The sequence below is a fragment of the Tamandua tetradactyla genome, chromosome 18 (assembly GCF_023851605.1).
Source record: "Tamandua tetradactyla isolate mTamTet1 chromosome 18, mTamTet1.pri, whole genome shotgun sequence".
In the NCBI taxonomy this organism is placed as follows: Eukaryota; Metazoa; Chordata; class Mammalia; order Pilosa; family Myrmecophagidae; genus Tamandua; species Tamandua tetradactyla.
The window spans coordinates 76366110-76389447 of NC_135344.1; the positions used below are offsets into that span (position 1 = coordinate 76366110).

At 36.2% G+C, this 23338-nt stretch overlaps 1 protein-coding gene and 1 non-coding gene across 18 annotated transcripts in view; both read right to left on the minus strand.

The window, feature by feature from the left end:
* SPIRE1 (spire type actin nucleation factor 1) overlaps positions 1-23338 on the minus strand; it is a 362107-nt gene that overhangs the window by 202557 nt on the left and 136212 nt on the right. The window lies entirely within an intron of this gene.
* LOC143662824 (U6 spliceosomal RNA) lies at positions 12503-12610 on the minus strand. The gene has a single exon (XR_013165597.1). It is a non-coding gene; the product is annotated as a U6 spliceosomal RNA (small nuclear RNA).

Sequence of the window (23338 nt, forward strand, 5' to 3'; positions counted from 1 at the left end):
AAAGGACTTTACCAGCAGCAGGGACTGGGCACAATCAAACGCCAATTGTGGAACTAATTAACAAATTCCGACTACTAAAAATAGGCCCCTGGCTTAGGTGAACCTGAACAAAGCGGAGGTTGCTCATTTTTGCCCCGTGCCAAGGGGGCAGGACTGACAGAAAAAAGGGAAAAAAAAAAAAAAAAACAGAAGGAAACAGAGGTTTTTGTGGCTGTGTATCTACAAAGGCTTGACTGCCTCTGGATACAGCAGCAGGACTTTTCAGGCTGCAACTGCCACAGGCATAGGCAGAAGTGAGCTCTTTTGGGGGTTTGTCTGGAGTCTGTGCCTTCCCCAGGGGCGGGGTGAAGCCCAACTCAGGTGGAATCCCTCCATCAAGGAATTCAGACACCAGGGCTTGGTAATTTGAAGCCATTAAAACCAGCCTACAACCTCTCCTCTCTCTCCACCATGCCCCCAGCAGGGAGAGTCTGCCAGAGTTAAAGGTACTGCATCATCTTATGTTGGTGGGACCTGCAGTCAGAAAAGCGCCATGCACAGGGCAGGATAAGAAAAACAGAGTCCAGAGACTTCACAGGAAAGTCTTTCAACCTGCTGGGTCTCACCCTCAGGGAAAACCGACACAGGTGACTCTTTCCTCCAGATAGGAGGCCAGTTTGGTCGGGGAAAATCTGGCTGGGGTCTATAATATCTAAATAGACCCTCCTAAGTGTGTGAGAGGGGAAGGCACCACACAAGCAGGGCAAGAAACAAGAAAACAAGAACTGAAAAATTCTCCTCTGTTAAACAAAACTTAAGCTAAAGGTCCAGATAAAGCTGAACGGAATGCCAAAGAACAGACAGACAACAAATTCATCCAGCAAGAAAACCCTAGATAAAAGAAGTGAAAGCAATCTCCAGAATAAAATAACTAAGGTAATTAAATGCCTAGACGCCAGCAAAAATAACATATCACACTAGGAAAATTGAAGATATGGCCCAGTCAAAGGAACAAACCAACAATTCAAATGACATACAAGAGCTGAAACAATTAATTCAGAATGTACGAAGAGACATGGAAAACCTCAACAAAAACAAAATCAATGAATTGAGGAAGGATATAAAGAAGGCAAGGAAAGAACAAAAAGAAGAAATCCAAAGTCTGAAAAAACAAATCACAGAACTTATGGGAATGAAAGGCACGGCAGAAGAGATGAAATAAACAATGGAAACCTAAAATGGTAGATTTCGAGAGACAGAACGTAGGATTTCTGAACTGGAAGATGGAACATCTGAAATCTGGCAAGAAAAAGAAAATATAGGGAAAAGAATGGAAAAATATGAGCAGGGACTCAGAGAACTGAAAGACAATATGAAGTGCATGAATATACGTGTTGTGGGTGTCCCAGAAACAGAAGAGAAGGGAAAAGGAGAAGAAAAACTAATGGAGGAAATTATCACTGAAAATCTCCCAACTCTTATGAAAGACTTAAAATTACAGATACAAGAAGTGCAGTGTACCCCAAAGAGAATAGATCCAAATAGACATACTCCAAGACATTTAATAATCAGAATGTCGGGGGTCAAAGAGAAAGAGAGGATCTTGAAAGCAGCAAGAGAAAAGCAATCCATCACATACAAGGGAAGCCCAATAAGACTATGCATAGGTCTCTCAGCAGAAACCATGGAGGCAAGAAGACAGTGGGATAATATATTTAAATTATTAAAAGAGAAAAACTGCCAACCAAGAATTCTATATCCAGCAAAACTGTCCTTCAAAAATGAGGGAGAAATTAAAACATTTTCAGACCAAAAATCACTGAGAGAATTTATGACCAAGAGACCAGCTCTGCAAGAAATACTAAAGGGAACACTAGAGACAGATACGAAGACAGAAGAGAGAGGTGTGGAGAAGAGTGTAGAAAGGAAGACTACGAGTAAAGGTAAAAAGAAGGAAAATTAGATATGACATATAAAATCCAGAAGGCAAAATAGTAGAAGAAAGTACTACCCATGCAGTAATAACACTGAATGTTAATGGATTAAACTCTCCAATCAAAAGACATAGTCTGGCAGAATGGATTAAAAAACAGGACCCATCTATATGCTGTCTCTACTCAAAGGACACGAGGCCAAGGACACAAATGGGCATTTGCACACCAATGTTTATAGCAGCATTATTAACAATTACCAAGAGATGGAAACAGCCAAAATGTCCATCAACAGTTGACTAAACAAACTGTGACATTTACATAAGATGGAATATTATGCAGCTGTAAGACAGAATAAAGTTATGAAGTATGTAACAACATGAATGGACCTTAAGGACATTATGCTGAGTGTGATTAGCCAGAAACAAAAGGACAAATACTGTATGGTCTCACTGATATGAACTGACATTAGTGAATAAACTTGGAATATTTCCTTGGTAACAGAGACCATCAGGAGATAGAAATAGGGTGAGATAATTGGAGCTGAAGGGATACAGATTGTGCAACAGGACTGAATATAAAAACTCAGAAATGGACAGCACAATACTACCTAACTGTAATGTAATTATGTTAAAACGTTGAATGAAGCTGCATGTGAGAATGGTAGAGGGAGGAGGGCTGGGGACATAAATGAAATCAGAAAGAAAGATAGATGGTAAAAATCGAGATGGTATAATCTAGGAATGCCTAGAGTGTATAATAATAGTGAAATGTACAATGTACAAATTTTAAAAATGTTTTTGCATGAGGAAGAACAAAGGAATGTCATTATTGCAGGGTGCTGAAAATGGATGATAATTAATATTTTAAAATGTCACCTTATGTGTGAGACTAAAGCAAAAAATGTTTATTTGTTACAAAATTTATATTTTGACTAGAGCATTTCCTAATATAACTCATGTAGATAGCTCTTGGAATCTCAGGTAGGACATGAGATTTTGTTGGTTTGTCCAGAGTGATGCCCCGATGAATGCCAGAGTGATTTGATCAGTGACTGGAAAGGTATTTGCAAAGTCCCCTTCGGGGAATGGTGAGAGTGGGAAGAAATTCAACTTCCCCAAGTTGAATTCTTGATATTCACACAAGCAGTGTGGACAACCAAAGCTGTAGGCTGAGCCCCCAGACTTGGGGTTTGTTCATTTGAAACTTAACCCCACAAAGGATAGGTCAAGTCTACTTGAAATTTAGGCCTAAGAGTCACCCCCAAGAGAGCCTCTTTTTGTTGCTCAGATGTGGCCTCTCTCTCCAGCCAACATGATGAGCAGTCTCACCACCCTCCCCCACTCTCTGCGTGGGACATGACTCCCAGGGGTGTGGACCTACCTAGCAACATGGGACAGAGATCCTGGAATGAGCTGAGACTCAGCATCAAGGGACTGAAAAAAATCCTAGAATGAGCTGAGAATTAACATCAAGGGATTGAGAGAACCTTCTTGACCAAAGGGGGAAGTGGGGGAAGAGTGAAATGAGACTAAGTGTCAATGGCTGAGAGATTCCAAACAGAGTCGAGAGGTTATCCTGGAGGTTATTCTTATGCATTAAGTAGATATCACCTTGTTGTTCAAGATGTAGCGGAGAGGTTGGAGGGAACTGCCTGAAAATGTAGAGCCGTGTTCCAGTAGCCATGTTTCTTGATGATGATTGAACAATGATATAGCTTTCACAATGAGATTCTGTGAATGTGAAAACCTTGTGTCTGATGCTCCTTTTAGCTACTACATCAACAGAAGAGTAGAACATATGGAATAAAAATAAATAATAGGGGGAACAAATGTTAAAATAAATTTAGTTTGAAATGCTAGTGGTAAATGAAAGCGAGGGGTAAGGGGTATGGTATGTATAATTTTTTTTCTCTGTTATCGTTTTATTTCTTTTTCTGTTGTCTTTTTATTTCTTTTTCTAAATCGATGCAAATGTTCTAAGAAATGATGAATATGCAACTATGTGATGATATTAAGAATTACTGATTGTATATGTAGAATGGAATTATATCTTAATGTTTTATTTGTTAATTTTTTTAATTAATAAAAGTTTTAAAAAATTGTCATATTTAGGGTAATTTAAGATAATATAGTAGTTACAGGACAGATCCCAGAGTTTGTCATGGGCTACCATATGATCCTCTCAGATTTTTCCTTCTAGCTGTTCCAGAATATAGGAGGCTAGAAGACTTAAATATTTTTTTATCATCACAATCGACTTTTTTCCTTCTTTTTATTGTGAAAAATAGCATATATGCAAAAAAGCTTAAAATTTCAAAGTGCAGCACCATAATTAGTCATAGAACATATTTCAGACTTTGACATTACACCAGTGTTTTTTAAATTGCAAGTCACAACCTATTAGTGGGATGTGAAATCAATTGGCTGTGTAGGTTTTGCTTTTGTGAAATTTTAGTGTATATAACATATACATATGCGTGTGTTTGAGTCTTTATATATCTTTTGGTGCATACAATTGAACATTTAGAAAGCCATTGATTTATGACATTTTTACATTGTGTAATTGGAATATAAAATTATGGGATTAGTTAGAGAAAGTTGAAAGTCTTAGCAATTGCCTTTCTAAATGTCATGAGATAATTACCAAAGAGTGCTTTGAAAACTATTGCTATTTATTTCTTTGCTTTGCATATATGCTATACTATACAATAAAAAAAGTTAAGAAAAACAGTGGTGTAAAGTTCATAACTAGGTCTAAAAATATATATTTTAATATAGATAACATGATCTAATATGCAGAAAATTTGAAAGAATCTACCAAAAACTATGAGACCTAATCAATAATTTTAGTGAATTGCAGGATTCAAAAATCAACACATAAAAGTCAGTTAAATGTCTATACACTAGCAATTGACTAATACAAAAACTAATGTAAGAGAAGAAAATCATTTACAATTACATAAAAAAGAATACCTAGGAATAAATCAACTAAGGAGGTATGAGACTTGCACATTGAAAACTACAAATCATTTCTGAAAGAAATTAAAGACAATCTAAAGAAATGGAGTAACATCCATGTTAATATTGGAAGATTACATTTTTTAAGATGGCAATAATCTCCAAAGTGATCTACAAATTACAAACAATCTCTATCAAAATTCCAACAGACTTTTTTTTATAGAAATGGAAATGCTAAAACTAAAACTCATATATAATTGCAAGGAGCCTGTTCTAGTTAGCTAGATGCTTGAATGCAATATACCAGAAACTCAACAGTTTTTAAAAAAGGGAATCTAATAAGTTGCAAGTTAACAGTTTTTAGGCCGTGAAAATGTCCCAGTTAAAGCAAGTCTTTAGAAATGTCTAATCTAAGGCATCCAGGGAAAGATACCTTGATTCAAGAGGGTCAGTGAAGTTCAGGGTTTCTCTCTCAAGTGAAAAGGCATGTGGTGAACATGGTCAGGGTTTCTCTCTCATCTGGAAAAGTACGTGGCGAACACGGCATCATCTGCTAGCTTTCTCGTCTAGCTTCCTGTTTTATGCCTTCTTCATCTCCAAAGGTCACTGGTTGGTGGACTCTCTGCTTCTCATGGCTATGTCGTTCTGCATTCTCCAAAATGTTTCTTCTTTTATAGGATTCCAGTAAACTAATCAAGACCCACCCAAATGGGTGGAGACACATCTCCAACTAACCCAGTTTATCAATCACTCTTGATTGAGTCACATCTCCAGGGGGATGAGCTAATCACAGTTTCAAGCATACAGTACTGAGTAGGGATTAGAAGAAACACTGCCTTTACAAAATGGGATTAGGATTAACACATGGCTTTTCTAGGGTACATACATCCTTTCAAACTAGCACAGAGCCTCAAATAGTCAAACAGCCTTGAAAAAGAAGAAGAAAGTTACAGGACACAATAAACGCAATAAAATGAGGTATGTTTATATGTTCCTTGGAGAAATGTCTATTTAAGTCTTTTGTCCATTTTCAAATTAGATTCTGTGTCTTTTTGTTAGTCGCGTCATAAGAGTTCTTTATTTATTCTGGATATTAACTCCTACCAGATATATGGGTATTATAAGCCTTTATAATTGTCTATTTAACAATTCTACTTAAAACACAAAGATTATGTCTCAAATTTATCATATCCAAATTTCAACTCCTGATTTCCCTTAGTTTCTTCCATCTTTTCTATATTAAGTAAATAGCACTATTCTCTACTCACCTATTTATATCAGAAATCTGAGTCAACCTTGATCCTTCTTTTCCCCACACCTCCCATATCCAGTCCATCAAGATATCCTGTTGTTTCTTTCATCAAAATATCCCTCAAAACTCTCTCCTCCATCTCTTCCACACCATCCTAGTCTAAGCCAGGTGTTATCTTTCATTAGAAGTCTCCTGTCTTCCTCTCTCACCAGTGTATGAGCCTGATCTCCAGCCAGCAGTCAAAATACAGTTATAAGATATTACTGTATTAGTTCACTGCTTAAAAGTGTCCATTTATCCCTGCAAACAATATACACTAGGGCCACCTACGTACCAGACACTGATGTGGAAGACGGGTATAGCATCAAACAAGTCAATGTCCCTGTCCTCTCACAACTGTCATTCTGATGGATGTCTATACACCTATTAGACACCCACATGCTGGAAATAACAGCCACTATTAAGAAAAAATAAAGCAGGGTATGAGAAAGAAAGGCTATGGAGCCCAAGGTAGGGGGAGTGAGATAATCCAAAAAGAGTGGGCAGGAGGTGATACTGGAGCTGAGACATCAATGGAGAAAGGACAAGCAATGCAAAGATGTAAGGAAAGAGCACTCCAGGACGGGCAGAGTCAATGGCTTCCCACTGAACGTAAGATCGAAAAGATTTTCTATGCCCATAAAGTCCCTCATTATCTAGCCTCCATCTACCTCTCCAATCCCATTTTATGGCTTTTTCTGCCCACTCACTTTGTTAAGTTACCCAGGACTCATTCTTAAAAATATGGCAGCCTCTCTACAGATTCTTTCACCCACAGGTATTAATTTAAATGTCACCTTCTCTGCTTACCCTTTTTAAAACACATCCTCCACTCCAAAACTTCTCTATGTTATTCTTTATTACTTCATTCTGTTCATTTTCTTCACAGCAATTACTACAATTTATAATAACCAAAAACTGAATTTTGAATATGGTGTGAGGTAGGGATCATTATTTTTTTTTTTTCCTTGTGAAAATCCAAATGACCTGGCACCGTTAACAACAACAAATAAGGTCTTTCCTTACTGCTCTGCTGTGACACCTCTGTCATAAATCAAGAATCCACATATGCATGGATCTGTTTTCGAACTTTGCATTTTGTCCAACTGGACTTCTTGTCAATCCTTGTGTACGGACTCAATATTTTAACTCTGTAAGTCTTGATATATACTTAAGTTCTCCCACCCACCTTTCTCATCATGAGTACCTTTGTTATTCCTGCATGTTGTATTTTCATTTCCATTTTGGGAGAGGTTGTCAATTTCCAGAGAAAATCCTGTTGGGATATTTACTGGGGTTGCAAGCATCCTTGGGGAGAACTGGTAAGTCTCATTTTGTTTAGATCTTTATTATTATTATTACTTCAATACTGTTTTATAGGTTTCAGTGTAGAAGCTTTGTATGATTATGTTTAGATTTATTCCTAAATATTTGATTGTTTGGAATACTAACTTTTCAAATATAGGCATTTATATCTATGGATTTTCCTCCAAGTATGACTTAAGCATCCCACAAGTTTGATATGAAATACTTTCATTATTTTTTCGCTTATTTCCATTTTAGTTTTTTCTTTGACCATAAGACATTTAAAAGTGATTTCCAAACATATGCGGAAATAATTTTGTAAAATTATTTTATGGATATCTGGTTTAATTCCAGCACAGTAAGAGAATATTCTTTACATAATTTTAATGTTTTGAAATGTGTTAAGATTTGCTTTATGTCATAGAATATGATTATATTTGGTAATTTTTCTATTTATCCCTGAAAGAATTTATACCCTGCAGTAGATGTGTGCCATGTTCTCTATATTAATTAGGTCAAGATGATTATTCCTATTGTTTAAAAATTCTATACTTTCACTGATACCAAGAGAGGTATGTAAGACCTCTTACTATGACTATGGATTCATCTATTTCCATTTTTTAGTTTTATAAATTATTTCTCTTATTTTGAGACTATTAGGTAATGCAAATTTAGCATTATTATTTATTCTTAGTTTATCGAACCATTAAGTGTCCTTTTTTATCTTTAGTAAACCTACACACCTTGAGGTCTATTTTATCTGAAAATAATATGTACAATAGAATTCTTTTGGCTAGAACTTTGTATCTTTTCCCACTCTTTTACTTTCATGCTTTCTTCACCCTTATATTTGAGATACGTCTTCTATATGCCACATGTAGTTGGGTTTTGAATGTGTGATCCAGTCTAATAATCGTTGTCTCTCTCTCTTTTTTTTTTTTTTGCATAGGCATGCTCCAGGAATTGATCCCAGGTCTTCAGCTCGGCAGGTGAGAATTTTTGCCAGTGAGCCACCATTGCACCACCGTAATCACGGTCTTTTAATTGGAGTGTTTTATATCAGTGCAATCCACAGAAACAGAATATGAGCCACAAATGTAACCTTAAATATTCTAAAAACCACATTAAAAAAGTAAAAAGAAACTAATGAAATTAACTTTCATAGTATATTTTGACCAAATATATCCCATAGGTATTTCAAATTATGATCAATTTGAAAATTTGAGATATTTTTACTTTATTTTTTATACTGTGTTTGAAATCTGGTGTATTACTTTATATTTACAGATCAACTCAATTTGAACTAACAGCATTTATGTGACCATGTGCCATTGTGGCTAGTAGCTACTGTACTGTATAGCACAGATTTAGACCATTTATATTTACTGTAATTATTGAAATATTTCATATGAAACTACCATGTTGTGATTTTCTGTTTTCCCCACTTGTGCTACATTCCTCTTTTATTGTTTCCATCTCTTCTTTGGAGCTTCATTAATTTGTTTTAATTTAATTTTTTTATTATGAAGAATACTATATACACAAAAAAGCAACACATTTCAAAGCACACTGCAACAATTAGTCGATTTCAGAGTGTGGTATGGGTTATAGTTCCACACTTGCAGGTTTTTACTTCTAGCTGCTTCAAGATACTTGAGAGTAAAAGAAATACCAATGCTATGATTCAGCAATCACACTTTTTTTGTTTAACAAACAAACATTTGTTAAATCCTATCTTCTCTGTTATAATTCCACCTTCTCCTTTCATCTTTGGTGGTATTTGGGCTATGCCCATTCTAACTTTTTCACATTGGAAAGGGCTGTCGATAATATAGGATGGGGGATGGAACTAGCTGATGCTCTGGAGGAGCTGGCCTCTCTGGCTTTCAGGACTTATCTGTCCTAGGAACCCATCTGCATTTAGTATCCAGAATACATAGAGATTCAATAACTCAACAACAAAAAGACAAACAACCCAATTTAAAAATAGGTGAAGGGCATAAACAGACACTTTTCAGAAGAGGAAATACAAGTGACATGAAAAGATACTCAACTTCACTGGCTATTAGAGGAATGCAAATCAAAACCACAATGAGATATCACCTCACACTCACTAGAATGGACATTATATATAAACAAACAAACAAAAAAACCCAGAAAACGACAAGTGTTGCAGAGGATGTAGAAAAAGAGGCACATGTATCCACTGTTGGTAGGAATGGAGAATAGTGCAAACGCTCTGGAAGGCAGTTTGGCAGTTTCTCGGGAAGCTAAGTATAGAACTGCCATATGATTCAGCAATCCTATTACTTGGTAATTCAGAGGAACCGAACGCAAGGACACATACGGACATTTGCACACCAATCTTTATAGTAGCATCATTTATGAACACTAAGAGACGGAAACAGCCCAAATGTCCATCAACAGACGAGAGGCTAAACAACCTGTGGTATAACATATGATGGAATATCACACAGCTATAAGAGAGAATAAAGCCATGAAGCATGTAACAATGTGAATGAAACTTGAAGACATTATGTTGAATGAAATTAGCCAGAAACAAAAGAACAAACATTGTATAGTCTCACTAATACAAACTAATATTAATGAGTGAACTTTGAGAGTTGAAGTTAAGGACACAGTTTATCAGGAGACAGAAAGAGGAAGGAGACTGGGCATTTCATGCTGACAGAGTACGGAATGTGCAACAAGACTGATTATAAAAATTCAGAAATGATTAACTCAATACTATCTGATGACAGCACGATAATATAGGTATACTGAATGAAGCTAAATGTGAGTATGGTTGAGGGAAAAGAACTAGGAGCACATATGGCACCAGAAGGAAAGACAGAGAATAAACACTGAGACAGTATAACTTAGGAATACCTAGAGTGGACAATGATTAAATGAACAAATATAAGAATGTTTTTGCATGTGGGAGAACAAATCAGTGTCAACATTGCAAGCTGATGAAAATGGGTATACAGGAAAAAATACAATCTATGCAAGCTAGAGTATATAGTCAACGGCAACATTGTAATATGCTTCTACTGAATGCAACAAACACAATATGCCAAAATGAAATGTCAACAAGTGGAGGATATGGTGGAGGGGTATGGGATTCTTTGCAGAAGAAAAAAAAGTATTCATATGGATTGTGGTGGTGAAGTCATGGCTATGTGATTATACCAGAAACTACTAATTTTTTCACTTAGGTCAGATTGTATGATGTGTGAATAAAATTGTTTAAAAATGAACAGAGAGAAACAAGTGCTGGAGAAAACATGGAGAACGAGATGTACTATTCACTGCTGGTAGGGAAGGTGAAAGAGGCAGCCACTCAGGAGAGCAGTGTGGTGGTTCCACAGGAGGGTTTGGGTGTTGCTGTCATATGATCCTACAACCCAGTTGCTAGGTGTATACCTGGAAGAACTGAGAGTGGGGACAGGAATAGACATTTGCAATCTGCCATGGATGGAGGTGGCTAAAGGTACAATGACTGAAGAATGGAAGGGGGAACTGTGGTGGCTGCAAGAAGGAATTAAGTTGTGAGGCATGCAACTAGGTGAATGAACCTTGAGGACTCTATTTTGAATGAAATGTCATAAACAAATGAGACCTTGTACATTTGTACAGGTTAGTGTGATGCCCTGATGCATTCAAGAATGATTTGGGCAGAGAATACAAGGGTGTTTTCAGAGTCCCTTTAGGGGACTGGGGAGAATTCCCCATCTGCAGAATTCCTGATATTCTTGCAAGCAGTGGGGACAACGCATTCAATGGCTGAGTCTTCAAACGTGGGGTTGGCCCCTTTGAAACTGACTCTTGCAAAGGAGAAGTTAAGCCTACCTACAGTTATGCCTAAGAGTCAACCCCAAAGAACCTCTTTTGTTGCTCAGATGTGGCCTCTCTCTCTAAGCCAACTCGGCAGGTAAACTCACTGCCCTCCCCAATACAAGGGATATGAGTATTAGGGGTATAAACCTCTCTGGCAATGTGGGACAAGACTCCTGGGAATGAGCCAGGATCCAACATAATGAAATTGAGACAACTTTCTTGACCAAAACGGGCAAAAGATAAATGAGACAAGTTAAAGTTTCAGTGGCTGAGAGATTTCAAACAGAATCAAGAGGTTATCCTGGGGGTTATTCTTACACATTTTAGTTTATGGTGTACTGGAGTAATTAAATTGAAGTATCTAAAACTGTTGAACTGTATTCTAATAGCCTTGATTCTTGAAGATGACTGTATTAACTATACAGCTTTAACAATATGGCCTGTGTGATTATGAAAACCTGTGTCTGATGTCCCTTTATCCAGGTGAGTAAAAAAAATAAAGACAAAAATAAATAATAGGGGGCAGATAAGAGGTAAAAAGAAAATTTGGGTAGAACAAAATACTAGTGTCAATAAGAGGCAAGGGTAAGGGATATGGGATATATGAGGTTTTTCTCTCTTTTTTTTGAATTTCTTTTTCCGGAGTGATGCAAACGTTCTAAAAATGACCATGGTGATGAATACACAACTATGTGATGATACTGTGAGCCACTGACTGTATACTTTGCATGGGCTGTGTGTGAAGATAGCTCAATAAAAATATTTAAAAAAGAAAAGAAAAAAAAATCAATTGACCATAGATCTGGGGGTATATTTCTGAATTTTCTATTTAATTCCATCAATCAATATGTTTATCTTTATGCCACTATCATGTTGTTTTCACTGCTGTGACTTTATAATATTCTTTAAAGTGAGCAAATGTGACTTCTCTCACTTCATTCTTCTTTTACACGGTGTTTTCAGCTATTTTAGGCCCCTTACCGGTCCATATAAATTTGATAATTAGCTTTTCCATTTTTGCAAAGTAGGCTCTTGGAATTTTAATTGGTATTGTATTGAATCTGTAGATCAGTTTGGGATAAATTGACCTATTAATGACATTTTGTCTTCCAATCCATGAACATGTCTTCCCATTTATTTAGGTTTGGTTTCACTTCTTTTAGCTATATTTTGTATATCTTCTGTGCAAGTCCTTAAAAAATATTAAACACTTCACAGATTTGCATGTCATCTTGCATAGGGGCATGCTACTGATTTCCTCTGTATCATTCCAATTTTAGTATATGTGCTACCGAAGCAAGTACTTCTAGTTCTTTTGATACAATTCCAGTAGCCTTGGATGGTTTGCTTTCTGGAATGTAAGATGTCCAGGATATCTTACAGATTTCCCTTTGAGATCTGGAATTAGACATTTTCCTAAGGAATCCAGGGTTTCTTTTACTGGAGACGGGTATTTAGAGATCATGGTCTGCTGCTAGCTGTGCTCAATGCCACTATGAGGTCACCACTTTCAAGGCCTTTCTATGTGATTATGCCTTCAATTGATAAGTTATGTTCACTCTGCTTTTGATTTCGGTAGATTGTTTAATATTTAATTTTGTTTTATAACTAAGTAAAAAAATATATATATGGTTTTCCAAATCAAATGTACATAAATAAGTATATTCAGGAAAGTGGCATTTTAACCTTTGTCCTTTTTACCCTATTCCTTACATCTCCCTACAAGTCATTTATTTATTTTTGTATTTCTTAAACTTTTTTTATTGTATAGTATAACATATTTACAAAGCAAAGACATAAAAAAGCAATAGTTTTCAAAGCACTCCTCAAAAAGTGGTTACAAGATAGATCCCAGAGTTTATCATGGGTTACTATACAATCCTCTCATATTTTTCCTTCTAGCTGCTCCAGAATATATATAGGAGGCTAGAGGGCTTAAATATTTTTTATCATCACAATTGAATTTTTCCCTGCTTTTTTTGTGAACAACAACATGTATACAAAAAAGCTATAATTTTCAAAGCACAGCACCACAATTAGTGGAAGAACATATTTCAGACTTTGACATGGGTTACAGTTTCAACAATTTTTGGTTTTTACTTCTAGCTGCTCTAAAATAGTGGAGACTAAAAGAGATACCAGTTTAATGTTTCAGCATTCATATTTATTTGTTAAAGTCCTATCTTCTATGTATAATTCCACCATCACCCTTTATCTTTCCATACCTCTCTTTAGGGTTGTATGGGCTATCACAATTCTAAATTTTTTATATTGGATGGGTCTGTCACTAATATGGGGTAGGGAGATGGAACTATCTGATGTTCTGGAGAGGCTGGCTAGGTTTCAGAACTTATCTGGACCAGGGGCCCAGCTGGAAGTTGTAGGTTTCTGAAAAGTTAGTCTAGTGCCTGGAACTCTTGTGGAATCTTTTATATTGTCCTAAGTGTTCTTTAGGATTGGCTGGAATGGTCCCAGTTGGGGGTTGGCAGGTTATGGTAGGTAGCAAGGTCTACCTGAAGCTCAAGAACAACCTCCAGAGTAGACTCTCCACTCTATTTGAACTCTCTCTGCCACTAATACTTTATTAATTACACTTCTTTTGGTCAGGATGTAATTGTTGATCCTATGGTGCCAGGTCTGGTTTCATCCCTGGGAGTCATCTCCCATGTCACCAGGGAGACTTTTGCCCCTGGACATCATGCCCCACATAGGGGGGAGGGCAATGATTTCACTTGCCCAGATGGGCTTAGAGAGACTGAGACCACATCTGAGCACAGTAGAGGACCTCTACTCTAGAAGTAACTCTTAGGCAGGCCTATAGGTAGTCTAAGCTTCTATGCTACCTACATAAGCTTCACAAGAGTAAGCCTCATGACTGAGGGCACAGCATATTGATTTGGATATCCATGAAGTTTGATACAGCATCAGAGGATTCCCTGATGGTAAGGTTTAAAAATTTCATATTCTTTCTCCCCTCTCTCAGGGGACTTTGCCAATACTTTTTGATTATCGGCTTAATATAGTGTAGGATGTTTCCAGGCATTACAATAATCTATACAGGTTTAAAGGACCGCTTTCTTATTCTGTACTTCCTGTGTTTCAATTGTTCAAATGAGCTATAAAGGTAGGCTGAATTAGATTATGCACTACAGAAAAATTCAGATACAGATCAAATAAACCTTTCTTCCTTTGTCCCCAAAGAGTATGTATGGTTCTAAAATAAAGACACTGTCTTCCTTACCTCTATGTTCTGAATTCCTTTAACCCCAACTTGCTCAGCTTCATTCTTACCTCTAAATATCAGGTTATATATACAAAACAGCGTCTCAAAATCCAGAAATGTTAATCACCACTCCAGACTTAAGGAGTCTGCTCTAAAAGCTTATAATCTAGGCTCCTGCTTTCTCATAAACATTTTTTAAAGCTGACCACACCATTGTTGTTTTTTTGTTTCTGGTTTATTTTGTCTCACCAAATGTCCCACATGTTCATTCACATCGTTGCATGCCTCACAAGATTCTTCCTTTTCTTAGCAGCACAACCTTCGTTCATAAGTATACATCATTGTTTGCCAATCAACTTTTCTGCAGTTCATCCTTCAGCCACCTGCATTCATTGGGCATCATGTAGAGGGCCCAAACCCCACAGACCATCAACACTTTCAATTTTAGATAATTTCATTGTTCCCAAGAGACAGAAAACTAATAAACACATCCCTCACCAAATAGGAAATCTAAACCTCCGCCTAACTCTTGTCCCTCACCCTATTATTTATCTCTGTTGTTGCTGTGGTAGTGTTGATGGTTTCCTTTTGAACACAGCTCATAGCATGCAATAGGAGTTCTTCCCCTGTACCCTGGACTTAAAACACTCTTCATACAAAAATCATATCTTTGAAATAAGTCTTACAAGACTCATTCTTATTTCAAGTGGGAGTCAGTGGGACACAACCCCTTACAATCTTGTTCATTTTCAATATGGTATTACTACTTCTAGATCCACTAGAGAATCACCTTTGCTCCTATCAATTCCTTTATATTGGAGTTCAGCCTCCTTAGCTAATGGTTCACCCATCTCTAGCTTCTGTGTAACTCTAAGTCCCCTGTATGCTATATTATAAGCCCCTGATTATACCTTTATGCTGGTAATAAAAGTGTAATCATACAGTATTTGTCATTTTGTATCTGGCTAATTTTGCTCAGCATTACGTCCTCAAGGCTCATCCATCTTGTCATGTGCTTCAGGATGTCATTTTGTCTTACTGCTACACAATATTCCATCATATGTCTATACCACATTTTGTTTCTCCACTCATCTGTTATTGGGCATTTGGTTTGTTTCCATCCTTTGGCGATTATGAATAATGCTGCTAACATTGGTGTGCAAATGTCTGTTTGTGTCATTGCTTTCAGCTCTTCTGGGTATATACCAAGTAGTACGGCAATGCGATGTTTACATTCCTAAGGAATCGCCAAACAGTCTTCCATAGTGGCTGCACCATTATGTATTCCCACCAGCAGTGCGTAAGTGCCCAAGTTTCTCCACATCCTCTCCAACATTTATAGTTTCTTGTTTGTTTAATAGCAGCCATTCTTACAGGTGTGAGGTGGCATCTCATTGTAGTCTTGATCTGCATTTCCCTTATAACCAGTGAAAATGAGCATCACTTCATGTGCTTTTGAGCCATCTCTATTTGCTCTTCAGAAAAATGCCTATTCATATCTTTAGCCCATTTTATAATTGGATTGCTTGTTCTTCTGCTGTTGAGTTGTATGATTTCTTTGTATAATCAGGAAATCAAACCTTTGTTGGATATGCTACTTCCAAATATTTTCTCCCATTGAGTTGTCTACCTCTTTACCTTTTTTTGTGTGTGTGTTGTTTATATTCTTTTTTTTATTAATTAAAAAAAGAATTAACAAAACAATTAGAAATCATTCCATTCTACATGTACAATCAGTAATTCTTAATAACATCACATAGTTGCATATTCATCATTTCTTAGTACATATGCATCGATTAAGAAAAAGAAATAAGAAGACAACAGAATAAGAATTGAAACAATAATAGAAAGAAAAAAAAAACAAAAAACCTATACCTCACATGCAGATTCATTCAGTGTTTTAACATAATTGCATTACAATTGGGTAGTATTGTGCTGTCCATTTCTGAGTTATTATATCCAGTCCTGTTGTACAGTCTGTATCCCTTCAGCTCCAATTACCCCTTCTCTCTTTTTTTTTTTTTAATTAACGGAAAAAAAGAAATTAACCCAACATTTAGAAATCATACCATTCTACATATGCAATCAGTAATTCTTAACAGCATCACATAGATGCATGATCATCATTTCTTAGTACATTTGCATCGGTTTAGAAGAACTAGCAACATAACCGAAAAAGATATAGAATGCTGATATAGAGAAAAAAATAAAAGTAATAATAGCAAAATCAAAACAAAACAAAACAAAACAAAACAAAAACCTATAGTTCAGATGCAGCTTCATTCAGTGTTTTAACATGATTACTTTACAATTAGGTATTATTGTGCTGTCCATTTTTGAGTTTTTGTATCTAGTCCTGTTACACCGTCTGTATCCCTTCAACTCCAACTGGCCATTATCTTACCCTGTTTCTACCTCCTGCAGGACTCTGTTACCAATGACATATTCCAAATTTATTCTCGAATGTCTGTTCACATCAGTGGGACCATACAGTATTTGTCCTTTAGTTTTTGGCTAGACTCACTCAGCATAATGTTCTCTAGGTCCATCCACGTTATTACATGCTTCATAAGTTTATCCTGTCTTAAAGCTGCATAGTATTCCATCGTATGTATATACCACAGTTTGTTTAGCCACTCTTCTGTTGATGGAGATTTCGGCTGCTTCCATCTCTTTGCAATTGTAAACAACGCTGCTATAAACATTGGTGTGCAAATGTCCGTTTGTGTCTTTGCCCTTAAGTCCTTTGAGTATATTCCCAGCAATGGTATTGCTGGGTCGTATGGCAATTCTATATTCAGCTTTTTGAGGAACCGCCAAACTGCCTTCCACAGTGGTTGCACCATTTGACATTCCCACCAACAGTGGATAAGTGTGCCTCTTTCTCCGCATCCTCTCCAGCACTTGTCATTTACTGTTTTGTTGATAATGGCCATTCTGGTGGGTGTGAGATGATATCTCATTGTGGTTTTGATTTGCATTTCTCTAATGGCCAGGGACATTGAGCATCTCTTCATGTGCCTTTTGGCCATTTGTATTTCCTCTTCTGATAGGTGTCTGTTCAAGTCTTTTTCCCATTTTGTAATTGGGTTGGCTGTCTTTTTGTTGTTGAGATGAACAATCTCTTTATAAATTCTGGATACTAGACCTTTATCTGATATGTCATTTCCAAATATTGTCTCCCATTGTGTAGGCTGTCTTTCTACTTTCTTTTTTTTTTTTTATTAATTAAAAAAAGAATTAACAAAACAATTAGAAATCATTTCAATGTACATGTACAATCAGTAATTCTTAATAACATCACATAGTTGCATATTCATCATTTCTTAGTACATTTGCATCGATTTAGAAAAAGAAATAAAAAGACAACAGAATAAGAATTAAAACAATAATAGAAAGAAAAAAAAAAACAAAAAAAACAAAAACAAAAAACCTATACCTCACATGCAGCTTCATTCACTGTTTTAACATAATTGCATTACAATTGGGTAGTATTGTGCTGTCCATTTCTGAGTTTTTATATCCAGTCCCGTTGTACAGTCTGTATCCCTTCATCTCCAATTATCCCTTCTCTCTTTTTTTTTTTTTAATTAACAGAAAAAAAGAAATTAAACCAACATTTAGAGATCATACCATTCTACACATGCAATCATTAATTCTTAACATCATCACATAGCTGCATGATCATCATTTCTTAGTACATTTGCATTGGTTTAGAAGAACTAGCAAAATAACCGAAAAAGATATAGAATGTTAATATAGAGAAAAAAATAAAAGTAATAATAGTAAAATCAAAACAAAACAACACAAAACAAAACAAAAACCTATAGCTCAGATGCAGCTTCATTCAGTGTTTTAACATGATTACTTTACAATTAGGTATTATTGTGCTGTCCATTTTTGAGTTTTTGTATCTAGTCCTGTTGCACAGTCTGTATCCCTTCAGCTTCAATTACCCATTGTCTTACCCTGTTTCTAACTCCTGCTGAACTCTGTTACCAATGACATATTTCAAGTTTATTCTCGAATGTCCGTTCACATCAGTGGGACCATACAGTATTTGTCCTTTAGTTTTTGGCTGGATTCACTCAGCATAATATTCTCTAGGTCCATCCATGTTATTACATGGTTCGTAAGTTTATCTTGTCTTAAAGCTGCATAATATTCCATCGTATGTATATACCACAGTTTGTTTAGCCACTCTTCTGTTGATGGAGATTTTGGCTGTTTCCATCTCTTTGCAATTGTAAATAATGCTGCTATAAACATTGGTGTGCAAATGTCCGTTTGTGTCTTTGCCCTTAAGTCCTTTGAGTATATTCCCAGCAATGGTATTGCTGGGTCGTATGGCAATTCTATATTCAGCTTTTTGAGGAACCGCCAAACTGCCTTCCACAGTGGTTGCACCATTTGACATTCCCACCAACAGTGGATAAGTGTGCCTCTTTCTCCGCATCCTCTCCAGCACTTGTCATTTTCTGTTTTGTTGATAATGGCCATTCTGGTGGGTGTGAGATGATATCTCATTGTGGTTTTGATTTGCATTTCTCTAATGGCCAGGGACATTGAGCATCTCTTCATGTGCCTTTTGGCCATTTGTATTTTCTCTTCTGATAGGTGTCTGTTCAAGTCTTTTTCCCATTTTGTAATTGGGTTGGCTGTCTTTTTGTTGTTGAGATGAACAATCTCTTTATAAATTCTGGATACTAGACCTTTATCTGATATGTCATTTCCAAATATTGTCTCCCATTGTGTAGGCTGTCTTTCTACTTTCTTGATGAAGTTCTTTGATGCACAAAAGTGTCTAATTTTGAGGAGCTCCCATTTATTTATTTCCTTCTTCAGTGTTCTTGCTTTAGGTTTAAGGTCCATAAAACCGCCTCCAGTTGTAAGATCCATAAGATATCTCCCTACATTTTCCTCTAACTGTTTTATGGTCTTAGACCTAACGTTTAGATCTTTTATCCATTTTGAGTTAACTTTTGTATAGGGTGTGAGAGATGGGTCCTCTTTCATTCTTTTGCATATGGATATCCAGTTCTCTAGGCACCATTTATTGAAGAGACTGTTCTGTCCCAGGTGAGTTGGTTTGACTGCCTTATCAAAGATCAAATGTCCGTAGATGAGAGGGTCTATATCTGAGCACTCTATTCGATTCCATTGGTCGATATATCTATCTTTATGCCAATACCATGCTGTTTTGACCACTGTGGCTTCATAATATGCCTTAAAGTCAGGCAGCGCGAGACCTCCAGCTTCGTTTTTTTCCTCAAGATGTTTTTAGCAATTCGGGGCACCCTGCCCTTCCAGATAAATTTGCTTATTGGTTTTTCTATTTCTGAAAAATAAGTTGTTGGGATTTTGATTGGTATTGCATTGAATATGTAAATCAATTTAGGTAGGATTGACATCTTAACTATATTTAGCCTTCCAATCCATGAACACGTTATGCCCTTCCATCTATTTAGGTCTTCTGTGATTTCTTTTAATAGTTTTTTGTAGTTTTCTTTATATAGTTTTTTTGTCTCTTTGGTTAAATTTATTCCTAGGTATTTTATTCTTTTAGTTGCAATTGTAAATGGGATTCGTTTCTTGATTTCCCCCTCAGCTTCTTCATTACTAGTGTATAGAAATGCTACAGATTTTTGAATGTTGATCTTGTAACCTGCTACTTTGCTGTACTCATTTATTAGCTCTAGTAGATTTGTTGTGGATTCTTCCGGGTTTTCGACGTATAGTATCATATCGTCTGCAAACAGTGATAGTTTTACTTCTTCCTTTCCAATTTTGATGCCTTGTATTTCTTTTTCTTGTCTAATTGCTCTGGCTAGAACCTCCAACACAATGTTGAATAATAGTGGTGATAGTGGACATCCTTGTCTTGTTCCTGATCTTAGGGGGAAAGTTTTCAATTTTTCCCCATTGAGGATGATATTAGCTGTGGGTTTTTCATATATTCCCTCTATCATTTTAAGGAAGTTCCCTTGTATTCCTATCTTTTGAAGTGTTTTCAGCCAGGAAAGGATGTTGAATCTTGTCAAATGCCTTCTCTGCATCAATTGAGATGATCATGTGATTTTTCTGCTTTGATTTGTTGATATGGTGTATTACATTAATTGATTTTCTTATGTTGAACCATCCTTGCATACCTGGGATGAATCCTACTTGGTCATGATGTATAATTCTTTTAATGTGTTGTTGGATACGATTTGCTAGAATTTTATTGAGGATTTTTGCATCTATATTCATTAGAGAGATTGGTCTGTAGTTTTCTTTTTTTGTAATATCTTTGCCTGGTTTTGGTATGAGGGTGATGTTGGCTTCATAGAATGAATTAGTTAGTTTTCCCTCCAATTCAATTTTTTTGAAGAGTTTGAGGAGAATTGGTACTAATTCTTTCTGGAACGTTTGGTAGAATTCACATGTGAAGCCATCTGGTCCTGGACTTTTCTTTTTAGGAAGCTTTTGAATGACTAATTCAATTTCTTTACTTGTGATTGGTTTGTTGAGGTCATCTATGTCTTCTTGAGTCAAAGTTGGTTGTTCATGTCTTTCCAGGAACCCGTCCATTTCCTCTAAATTGTTGTATTTATTAGCGTAAAGTTGTTCATAGTATCCTGTTATTACCTCCTTTATTTCTGTGAGGTCAGTGGTTATGTCTCCTCTTCCATTTCTGATCTTATTTATTTGCATCCTCTCTCTTCTCCTTTTTGTCAATCTTGATAAGGGCCCATCAATCTTATTGATTTTCTCATAGAACCAACTTCTGGTCTTATTGATTTTCTCTATTGTTTTCATGTTTTCAATTTCATTTATTTCTGCTCTGATCTTTGTTATTTCTTTCCTTTTGCTTGCTTTGGGATTAGTTTGCTGTTCTGTCTCCAGTTCTTCCAAGTGGACAGTTAATTCCTGTATTTTTGCCTTTTCTTCTTTTCTGATATAGGCATTTAGGGCAATAAATTTCCCTCTTAGCACTGCCTTTGCTGCATCCCATAAGTTTTGATATGTTGTGTTTTCATTTTCATTTGCCTGGAGGTATTTACTAATTTCTCTTGCAATTTCTTCTTTGACCCACTCGTTGTTTAAGAGTGTGTTGTTGAGCCTCCACGTATTTGTGAATTTTCTGGCATTCTGCCTATTATTGATTTCCAACTTCATTCCTTTATGATCCGAGAAAGTGTTGTGTATGATTTCAATCTTTTTAAATTTGTTAAGACTTGCTTTGTGACCCAGCATATGGTCTATCTTTGAGAATGATCCATGAGCACTTGAGAAAAAGGTGTATCCTGCTGTTGTGGGATTTAATGTCCTATAAATGTCTGTTAAGTCTAGCTCATTTATAGTAATATTCAGATTCTCTATTTCTTTATTGATCCTCTGTCTAGATGTTCTGTCCATTGATGAGAGTGGGGAATTGAAGTCTCCAACTATTATGGTATTTGTGTCTATTTCCCTTTTCAGTGTTTGCAGTGTATTCCTCACGTATTTTGGGGCATTCTGGTTCGGTGCATAAATATTTATGATTGTTATGTCTTCTTGTTTAATTGTTCCTTTTATTAGTATATAGTGTCCTTCTTTGTCTCTTTTAACTGTTTTACATTTGAAGTCTAACTTGTTGGATATTAGTATAGCCACTCCTGCTATTTTCTGGTTGTTATTTGCATGAAATATCTTTTCCCAACCTTTCACTTTCAACCTGTGTTTATCTTTGGGTCTAAGATGTGTTTCCTGTAGACAGCATATAGAAGGATCCTGTTTTTTAATCCATTCTGCCATTCTATGTCTTTTGATTGGGGAATTCAGGCCATTAACATTTAGTGTTATTACTGTTTGGATAATATTTTCCTCTACCATTTTGCCTTTTGTATTATATATATCATATCTGACTTTCCTTCTTTCCACACTCTTCTCCATACCTCTCTCTTCTGTCTTTTCGTATCTGACTCTAGTGCTCCCTTTAGTATTTCTTGCAGAGCTGGTCTCTTGGTCACAAATTCTCTCAGTGACTTTTTGTCTGAGAATGTTTTAATTTCTCCCTCATTTTTGAAGGACAATTTTGCTGGATATAGGAGTCTTGGTTGGCAGTTTTTCTCTTTTAGTAATTTAAATATATCATCCCACTGTCTTCTAGCCTCCATGGTTTCTGCTGAGAAATCTACACATAGTCTTATTGGGTTTCCTTTGTATGTGATGGATTGTTTTTCTCTTGCTGCTTTCAAGATCCTCTCTTTCTCTTTGACCTCTGACATTCTAACTAGTAAGTGTCTTGGAGAACGCCTATTTGGGTCTAATCTCTTTGGGGTGCGCTGCACTTCTTGGATCTTTAATTTTAGGTCTTTCATAAGAGTTGGGAAATTTTCAGTGAAAATTTCTTCCATTAGTTTTTCTCCTCCTTTTCCCTTCTCTTCTCCTTCTGGGACACCCACAACATGTATATTTGTGCGCTTCATACTGTCCTTGAGTTCCCTGATACCCTGTTCAAATTTTTCCATTCTTTTCCCGATAGTTTCTGTTTGTTTTTGGAATTCAGATGTTCCATCCTCCAAATCACTAATTCTATCTTCTGTCTCTTTGAATCTATCATTGTAGGTATCCATTGTTTTTTCTATCTTTTCTACTTTGTCCTTCACTTCCATAAGTTCTGTGATTTGTTTTTTCAGTTTTTCTATTTCTTCTTTATGTTCAGCCCATGTCTTCTTCATGTCCTCCCTCAATTTATCGATTTCGTTTTTGAAGAGGTTTTCCATTTCTGTTCGTATATTCAGCATTAGTTGTCTCAGCTCCTGTATCTCATTTGAACTATTGGTTT